This window comes from Balaenoptera acutorostrata, chromosome 13, assembly GCF_949987535.1.
Source record: "Balaenoptera acutorostrata chromosome 13, mBalAcu1.1, whole genome shotgun sequence".
In the NCBI taxonomy this organism is placed as follows: domain Eukaryota; kingdom Metazoa; phylum Chordata; class Mammalia; order Artiodactyla; family Balaenopteridae; genus Balaenoptera; species Balaenoptera acutorostrata.
Genome location: NC_080076.1, coordinates 75,419,906 through 75,429,605, shown reverse-complemented (window position 1 = coordinate 75,429,605; position 9,700 = coordinate 75,419,906). Strand labels below are relative to the sequence as shown.

Here is a 9,700-nt window from a genome sequence, read left to right as displayed (position 1 = left end):
GTTTGTTCAGCTTTTCTCTTATTGTGATGACAGGAACGATGATCTCTAAGCTCCAAACATATTGGACCACAAACTGGAAGTCTTAATCTTTTATAATTAAAATTAATGTTTGCTTCTTTCCTCTGCAAATAGTTCCCTTTCATCTTTATTTGTTGGAAAAGGGAAGAGATGTATTCATGGAGTCCTTCTGCTTTTTTTAAAGCAGAATGTCACAGATTGCTCCAGGAGATGTCACATCCTAGAATTAAAGCTTTCCTTGTTGGCCCCATTCCAGAAGCTTTGATGCCAAGCCCATACTCTTTAGGGCAGATATGTATGTAGGTGATTTGCCTAGGACTCTAAAAGTAAAAAAGTAGAAAATAAAAAAGAGATTTGCTGCATTAGAAAAGACTAGTGTGTAGAGTGTGGGCTCCTGTTGTACACTCGGGATGATCTAGCCCCCTCCAAGTCAGAGAGGTGGGTGAGAAGTAGCAATTCCAACAGACAAGGATGATCCTCCCTATTTATCCCTACCTTGGGCTCATTTTATCCTGGGCTGCATCACTTAAACTCAAAACACACTTTTAATATTCAGGGGTCAGTCCTTGTAGCCATCACATTGTGCTATTCTCCACACCCTATGAATGGGTCCACAGGAAACTGGAAACAGGTCTGGCTTTCCGTGTCACCACTCATACAAGCCAGTGCTTTTCCACACTTGATCTACAGATCACACACAGGTGAGGATTATGCAAAAAAACAAGAACAAAGCTTTATTATAAATTATGAACACAACACAAGGGTTCTGGAAGGAAAACAGGGAGAGGGGAGGACTCAGCTCCAGGCAACAGGGGGCATCCCCTTGTTCCAGGACTGAAGGAGACGAGGCTAGGGCCTCTGTCTACTGTCCTGAGGGCTCTGACCGCTGGGATGGGACAAGAGCCTCAAACCACCCACCTTTGGGGGGAAGACTGCAGGCCGGGGGTGGAAAGGAATGCTGTATCTCTGGGTGCCCAGTTTGCTCCATGATTACAGAGGTTAGGGCTAAGATGTCCGTTTCACATGGAAACAGGGTCCACACAAGGCCCAGCCTGGGAGGAGGTGGACACTGATGGCTTCTCCCCAAAATTATTGGCTCAGGCCAACTTTCTCTTCTTACACCTCAAGGTAATGAATCCCGACCTGGAGGAGAATGACTTGGTCGATGGTCCAATGGTTTTCTGTCCCCTGGGCAGGTGATGAGGGGGCCCTAACAGGAAGGCTGCACCTTGCTGTGCCCACCGCGGAGGCGGGGCTACTAGGAGTAGAGGCTGGAACCGACATGCCCCTAAAGGCAGCCTTGGCTGGCATGGGCTGGGCCCTCCGCTGGAAGTAGGCGCGCCCCCAGAGATGTGACTTAAGATGGGGGCAGTAGTGCCTCCAAACCCAGGCTTATTCTTAGTGCTGGGTCCCGTGGTCACCATGGGGGTGCTCTGGTGAGGAGGGCCCCAGGAGTTCAGGCCCACGCTTTCCCCATTGCTGTGTGTGGTGCTCGGGGGCCCCCTGGTTCCTGCTGTGATGCGGAGAGCTGCAAAGATGCAGCTCAGATCTAGGGCAGCCGCTCCACTCCCAAAACCCAGCTGGGTGCTGGCATGGGTGCCCACGGTGGAATTTGTGGATGATGAACTCCCAGAAGATGCTTGTGTGGGGCTGCCCGAAGCTGGGGGGCCCGGAGCAGAGGCTAAGGCTGGAGCTGTCCGTTTTCTATGGTGGGGAGAGCTGCCACAGGCGGTGGTTCCTCGCTGCTGCCCATCAGGGGCCCCAGAGATGGGCTGGGTAGTGGCTCCAGGCTGAAGAGGAAATCTCAGAGTCTGGGCAGGGCCGCAGAACCTGAGTGCAGGCAGGCCTCTGGTGACTGTGACTGAGGGTGTGCTGTCACTGGGTGGGGCGTCTGCAGGGCCTGGGTAGACAAGAAGAGGTTCCCATTGGAGCCAGGGGCGGACCCCAAGAGGAGAGGCTGGGAGGGTGGAGGGGTGTCCATGGGGGTGACCTCAGGGTCAGAAGCGGCCTGGGGAGCCAGGTCTGCAGATGTGCTGGTTGAGGGTCTGGAACTGACAGTACACATAATGGGCAGGCTGCGGGGGGGGGCAGTAGGGTTGGTGACGGGAGGGAGGCTCTGTGGGGTGAAGACAGGAGACCCCACGCACACGGGTGTGCGGGACTCCATTCGGGAGGTGCTGGGAGCTGCAGGGAAGGCAGGTCTGGCATCCACGGCAGCTGTGACGGATGCCTTGGGCTGTAAACGGCCTCCTCCTGCCCCATTCGTAGGAGGCCCCGAGATGAGCTTCAACTTGAAGCAGGGAAGGGAAGCCGCAGCAGCGGCAGGAGCGGGCCAGTCAGGAGCCAGGCTTCTGATCGCACCGGCCATGCCTGGCACGGGGGAGGGAGTAGGGGCGGAGGGGTCTGGGGGCCTAGCACACAGGCCAGCCCTGCCTGATACTGGGGGGGGAAGCGGGGGTCAGCAAGGTGAGAGGGGCTGAGGGCCGTGAGTGTGAAGAGGTGCCTGGAAGAGGCTGCGGCAGGGAGAAGAGGCGGCCGGGTGAGCTGTGCTGCCTCCCAGACAAGGGATGCACAGAGGAGGCCCCTCCAGCGGATGCCGGGATGTCCACTGGGGCTGGGGAGTCCTGCTTCCTACCGCATCTCTCCAGCGGTGGATCCCTGCTGGGGTCTGGAGGGACGGCTGGCGGAGAAGCAGCCCCTGTGGCAGGCAGGGGGAAGGGACAGGAAGGCTGCGTGGCGCCGAGGCCCCCGATGGCCTGGGTCTCACCTCAGCGCACTGTTGATGCGCCGGAGCGCTGCTTCCTTCTCCGCGTCTAGGTGTTCAGCGGTGACCCGGAAACCCAGCTCAGGGGGTGAGGGCAGCCTCAGAGGCTCGCCTCGCCTGTGCAGCAGCAGAGGAATCCTGCGTTTTCGGGGCCTGGGACTGTCAGATGTGGGTGAGCAGTTCCTCCAGGTCCGTTTCTGCCCTCTTGTTGCCTCTGCATCCTTGTCAGGCTGGCTTTTGCTCTGGGAAACCACCGGAGCTGCAGAGGGCGATGGACGGCCCTCCTCGCTCCCTTTCTTTGAGGACTTCTGGGGCAGCCCTTGCGGTATGGCGGGACCCCTCCTTCTCTGCACTGGCGGGAAACCTCGGGTGGAGCTATATGAGCTCGTGATGGCGTTTCTTTGGCGGCAGGAGCTCATAAAAGAGATCTGGAGTTTCCTCTTGTACCTGTCTTCTGCCCTCTTGGCGTCGAGGTGTATCTGCAGAGGTCCAGGCCTGGGCACGAAGAAAGAGACCCCCAGGGGCCTAAATGCAGATCGTGTGCCCCCGGTGCCATCGGGGCCGCTTCTCCGGTCGTCATTCCTCCCGGTGACTGTGGGGACTTCCTCCTGCTTGGCCATCCCTTTCCCGCTCTCTCCCAGGGCCCTCAATGCCGTCTTCTCTGTGCACCGACTACTGTTCGGAACACACCTGGGTGTCGTGGGCGGCACTGGCTGCCCCCGCGCCACACTGACAGGGACTGTGTCCACTGCAGACACTGAGCTGCGGGACATCGTGGAGCTGTGAGCACCCATCACTGCCTTCTTCCGATGGCCTCGCCTGCAGATGGCGATAAGGACCCCCAGAAAGGAGCGCAGGGTCTGCGGGATGCTGTAATGTGGTCTCAGAGACTCTGTGGCAAAGCGCAGATGCAGAGTCACTGGACACTTGTGGGCTGGCCTGCGAGTGGATAGCGGGCCATGGACAGCTGGGTGACCCGGGCCGGCCACGGGAAGTCGGTGGGCGCGGGGAGCGGGCTGGGGGTGGCCGAGCCCTCCTGGGAGGTGCTAGTCCCCCAGTGCCCTGGGCGGGGGTGAGGGGCAGGGCCTGCCTAGGTAACTGTCCCTAGAGAACTTGGGTGAGGTCGGTCCTTGGACAGAGAGCTGGGCTCCGAGCGCTCTCCTTCAGCTGCCAACTCGGCCAAAGGCGAAGTGCGCACTGTTTGGCCTGTTGCTGGGACGCAGCTCTGGAACCTGTGAGCGAAGAATGGGCTCGCGTTCGCGGAGCGCAACAGGTTAGGGAGGGGTGGCGCATGCGCAGAGGACATGTGAGGCCCTGGGGCGCACAGGTGAGGATGCGCCCCTGGACCGTCTAGCGCTTCTGAAGCCCCCGGGGTCTGAGGGTTGGAGGTGTCTGCCTTGAGGGTGATGAGCTTCTTGGCAGGACAGCTGGCCCTTCTCCCCTGGCCGGGCCCCAGTGCTGTCGGGGGAACTAACTGTACTGGACGGGGTCCCTGCCCAGCAAAGTGGAGCAAGGTTGCTGGCTGTGCAGCTCCCACAAGAGGCGGCAGCTTTGGCAGCAGCGCCTCTGCGTCCTCCTGCCCTTTCCCCTGGCGGCACCGGAGGGGAGAGCCGCTAAGAACAGAAGTGCCCACACCACCCAGATCCTGCTGGGGTGACACCTGAAGTGGTGGCCAGGGCTGGCTGAGAGGGCCATACTTACCATATGACCCCAAAACCCACTCCTAGGCAATTAACCAAGAGAAAAACTTTTCACAAAACACGTATGTGAACGTTTTAGCTATCTTGTCCACAATTCCTAAATATAGTACTATTGAGGTTACCCAGTTTTCTTGAGTTTGTCATTTTTTAATTGTTCTTGGAATAACTCTATGTATACATATTGTTTCACAGTCTAGAGTTAATATTTTACCAATTAAATAAAATTCAGAAGGCTTACATCCATATAGATTCTTTAACCTTCCACTCTTTGTTATAGTTGTCATATGTGTCACCTTTATATGACTTGAACCCCACCCTCTGAGACTGTGGTATCCTTTTTTCATACATATACAGGGAATTCCCTGGCAGTCCAGTGGTTAGGACTCAGCACTTTCACTGCTGGGGCCCTGGGTTCAACCCCTGGTAGGGGGAACTAAGATCCCGCAAGCCATGCAGGCACAGCCAAAAAAAAAAAAAAAAAAAAAGTCATACATATATAAAATAATGTAAGAGGATAATTTTTCCAGATACTTGCCATTTTTGTTGCCCTTCTTTTGTTTCTGAAGTTGCAAGCTTACTTCTTTCTTGTGTCATTTCACTTCAGCCTGAAGTAGTTCCTTTCATGTAATATTTTTATAGCAAATTGTCTGGTGATGAATTCTCTTAGTTTTCTCTCATCTCCATCAGCCTTCATTTTGGGTTTTGTTTGGCTTTCAATCTTTAAGGATATCTTTGCTTTAAGGATATAATATCCTGGGCTTCCCTGGTGGCGCAGTGGTTGAGAATCTGCCTGCCAATGCAGGGGACACGGGTTCGAGCCCTGGTCTGGGAAGATCCCACATGCCGCGGAGCAACTAGGCCCGTGAGCCACAACTACTGAGCTTGCGCGTCTGGAGCCTGTGCTCCTCAACAAGAGAGGCCGCAACAGTGAGAGGCCCGCGCACCGCGATGAAGAGTGGCCCCCACTTGCCGCAACTAGAGAAAGCCCTCACACAGAAACGAAGACCCAACACAGCCAAAAATAAAAATAAATAAATAAATAATAAGGATATAATATCCTGGTTTGGTCTTTTCCCTTAATGCTTTAAAGATGTTATTCCATTCTTTCCTGGTCTCTATGTTTTCTGATGAGAAATCACAGTCCTTCAAGTTGACATTCTGTGATGTATAACAGGTCGTTTTCCTTGACTGCTTTCAAGATTATTCTTCACCTTTGCTTTTTTATCAGATTGTGTGTCAGGGTGAGGCTTTCTGAGCTTAGATCTGTGTCTCTAAATCAGTGATGTTTTCAACCATTCTTTTCCTCATATATTTTCTTCTGCACCTTTCCTTCAGACCCTCCAACGGCACAAAAGGTAGAACTTGCAATATTGTTTCACATATCTCTGAGACTTAATTTTTGTTCATTTTTCCTCTTTGTTTTTCAGATTGTGCCATTTCTATTGATCCATTATTTTTCTGAATCTTTCCTCTGTCTTCTCTGTTCTGTTATTCAGCCCATCCAGTGAATGTTTGCTTTTGGATATTGCATGTTAAGTTCTAAAATTTCCATTTGCTTCTTTTTCATAGTTTTTACTTCTCTGTGAAGAACTTCTTTCCAGTAATTTCAAGAGGATTTACCTTTACCTCATTGAGCATGGTTGTAATGGATGCTTTGTCTGCTAATTCCTTCATGTGGGTTATTTCAGGGCTGGGTCTGTTGATTGCCTTTTTCTCTTGAGAATTGGTCACATTTTCCTAGTTCTTTGTATGCTCTGTTGTGTGATTTTGGGTGGTATCCTGGAAAGTTTGCTTATTATGTTTCAAGACTCTGGTTCCTATTAAAATCCTCCAGAGATTGTTACTTTTTCTTTTTCTGTTGTTTTAATGAAGCAATTCATGAACAGTAAGTCAAACACGTATTGTGCCTTGTCTTCTGAGTTGTTCCAGTCTTGGTGCAGTTTTCAGGACACTGCTGTGCTGTTTGTGTCCACATGGTGCACGTACCACTCAGGGGTTAATCTGGGAATTGAGTGGCAGTTTATACTGTAGTTCACTTCTGCAAGCCTCTACTCTGCCTCGTTGGGTCTGTCTGTGCATGAGGCTCAGGGGGATCCCAGGACTTATGTTGGCTCATACACAGACCTAAATGGTCTCCTCCTCTAGCTCTCTCCTCTTTGGGCTTCTACCCACATTCTCAGGCTTCAGGGACCGCTCCTACATGTTCCTCAAAGTGTTTCAGCCTCCATGCTGTCATGTAGTTCCATATGGCCAGGTTGACCTTTCAGGTGAAATAGCAAGAGAAAAGAAAGGAAAATAACAGGCATTCCCCCACACTCTTCAGACAATAGGAGCCTCTTTACCTGTTCCTTTGTCCAGAGACACAGGTCATTTCTCAGTGAAGGTCTCTGCCATCACTGAGGTTGCAGGGGAGATGTGGTAACTGGGGAGAAAAAATCAAATGGGGATGACCCCCTCACTCCTCAACATGCAAGCCCCCCACTATCTCACTTGTCTGGCTAGAAATAAAGGGTTGATCCCACGGTTTTAACTTTCAGCTGCTGCTGGACTTTGCATGCCTTGCGTAAGCTGGGAGACAGAGGCAGGAAAAAAGCCACCATAATCACCCTGTTATGGGCTGTTATTCAACTTTGGACTTTCAGGCCCCATCTGCCTATTAGTGTTCACTTCTCAGAGTTTCAAGTGCATGCTTTTTGTCCTCTATCTTGAGTTTCATTTGTAATCTGCGTGAGAGAGCTTGTATGGGGCTTTCTCCGTCTTGGCCCAACCAGAAGTCTACCGTTACTTTAAAAATAAATATATTTAGGTTGTCGCATATAGCAAGATAGCCTCCTCTTTTTAGGCTGAATAGTGTTCCATTGTGTGTATGCCACATTTTCTTTATCCATTCATCTGTTTATGGACATTAAGTTGTTTCCATACCTTGGCTATTGTGGCTAATGCTGCCATAAAAATGGGAGTGCAGATGTCTCTTTTGAGATCCTAATTTCGATTCTTTTGGATATAGACCCAGGAGTGGGATGGCTCGATCATGCTACGTGAAATAAGCCAGTAACAGAAGGAAAAATATTGCGTGGTTCCACTTTTATTAAGTATCTAAAATAGTCAAACTCACTCCAGTTGATAACACTGAATTGTATAACTGATATTTGCTGAGAGAGTAGAACTTAAATGTTTTCACTCCCACCCCATTAACTTGATGGGGGAAATCCTTTCACAATGTATCAAATCATCGGGTCACTGAACAAGGGCTAGCTGCCTGATGTGCGTAGAAGCCAATACTATGGCACTGGGTTTTGAGGAGAGAGCTTTATTGTGAGGTCAATCGACAAGGAGACAGGAGGCAAGGCTCTCAAATCTGTCTCCTTGATCTAGGGTTTGGGGTGAAATTTAAGGAGTCAGGGGAACTTCAAACTTGGAAGCTGATCAGCTAGTGTTGAATCAGTCCATAGAAACAGCTACTCCTGCACCTGGAAGCCAGCTTTTCCTTACTGAAGGACTCCTCGCTTTGTAAAGGGCTCTGGTGGCAACATTTCTATTCTTTAAGTTCTGTAGACTGAAGATTCTGGGTCATGCTGGAGACATGGGTTCCCATCTTCTACGTGCACAGTGCTGTCTCTGTAAAATAACTCAAGGTTTGATTACTCAACCTATATAAGGAGGCAAAACCAGTTTAAGCTGGTATTGTTTCAGTTTGATTATTCAGCAGTCTCTTTAAGGAGGCAAAACCAGTTTAACCAGTTTAATGTTTTACATGCTTTTTCAACCACGTTGTAAGTGGCTCACAACTGTGTTTGTCAATTATACTCCAATAAAGCTGAAAAAAAGGACCCCTTCCTCCCAAAAAAGAAAAAAATGTCAAACTCATACAGAGAGTAGAATGGTGATTGCCAGGAGCTGGCGGGGGCGGGGAAATGGGGAGTTGTTGTTAAACAGGCATAAAATTTCAGTTCTGCAAAGCAATACGTTCTAGAGATCTGCTGTACAACATCTAACAATATCGTTTGTGCATTTAAATATTTAAGAGGGGAGATCTCAAGTGTTCTTACCACAATAAAAAATGTTAGGCAATTTCTGGTTATCACAGAATGCTTGGAATATATAACTAAAGCAGTAATATGCTAAATATCAAACTCGATAATGAGGTAATTCCCAAGAAATAAAAATTAGGATTGTTTGACAATAGAAGAATAAGTATGTCTCTCCATGTGCACTCTGAAAAAAAGATGTTTTTATAAATGCATGTGAAAGAAAATGTTTCGTAGTTATTTCTATTTTAATATGATCATGGTACATTAAAATGTATTAGTGCTTGCCTGTGAACACTAAGGTCACTTGATTTGAAATTTTCTATATTGTTCTATATTTTTGTGACTAAAGGCATTACTTGGGGGAATTAAAAGAATATCTTGAAGCGATTTTGGCTTTGGATCTGCCACTAATTCCTATTTAACCTTAATTCAGGGGTCGGATTGTTTGACCCAAGGAAACAGAATAGTATAAAAAGAAAGAATGTGAGTGTCAGATGGTGGCAGTGATTAAGTATAGCAAGAGATGTCTTTGCAAAAGTTACTGTTGGTCCCAGAAGACTCTCACTTAGCTGTGTGACCCTGGGCAAGTCACTTCACCTAAATCTGTGAATTATAGGGCTGTGGTGATGATTTAAAAGTAACTGGGCACGGTGGACACTCGGAAATCCTGGGTTCTTAATAAAGCCACTGCCCTGCTCCTTGGTCCTTTGGAATTACTATATTAGTAAAATGTATACTTGACAGTAATTTTAGCTTAAAGTTTATTTTGTCTATTTCGTCTCAGCCTTTTGGCTAAGATCAAGTGTAGTATCTGTTCTTGTCAATTTAAAGTTTATTTTCTCTGATATCATTGCAGCTGTTCCCACTTTTGCTTTCCACTTGCATTGACTATCTTTTTCCATCCCTTCACTTTGAGCCTATATGTGTCCTTAAAGCTGAAGCGATTCTACTGTAGGCAGCATACAGTTGCATCTTTTTTTAAAATCTATCCATATGCCTTTGGATTGGTGAATTCAATCCATTGAATTTAGAATTATTGAGAACTTACTAATGCCATCTTACTGTTTTCTGGTTGTTTTGTATTCCTGTTGTTTCTTTTCCCCTCTGTTTCTGCCTACCTTTGTAAATTGGTTATTTTCTGTGGTGGTGTGCTGTTTCCCCTTTCTTTATCTTTGGTTCATCTGCTC

The 9,700-nt window shown here is 48.9% G+C and overlaps 1 pseudogene; it reads left to right on the top strand.

The window, feature by feature from the left end:
* Nucleotides 1–9,285: 9,285 nt before the first annotated feature.
* Nucleotides 9,286–9,384, top strand: LOC114237701 (U2 spliceosomal RNA; annotated as a pseudogene).
* Nucleotides 9,385–9,700: the final 316 nt, after the last annotated feature.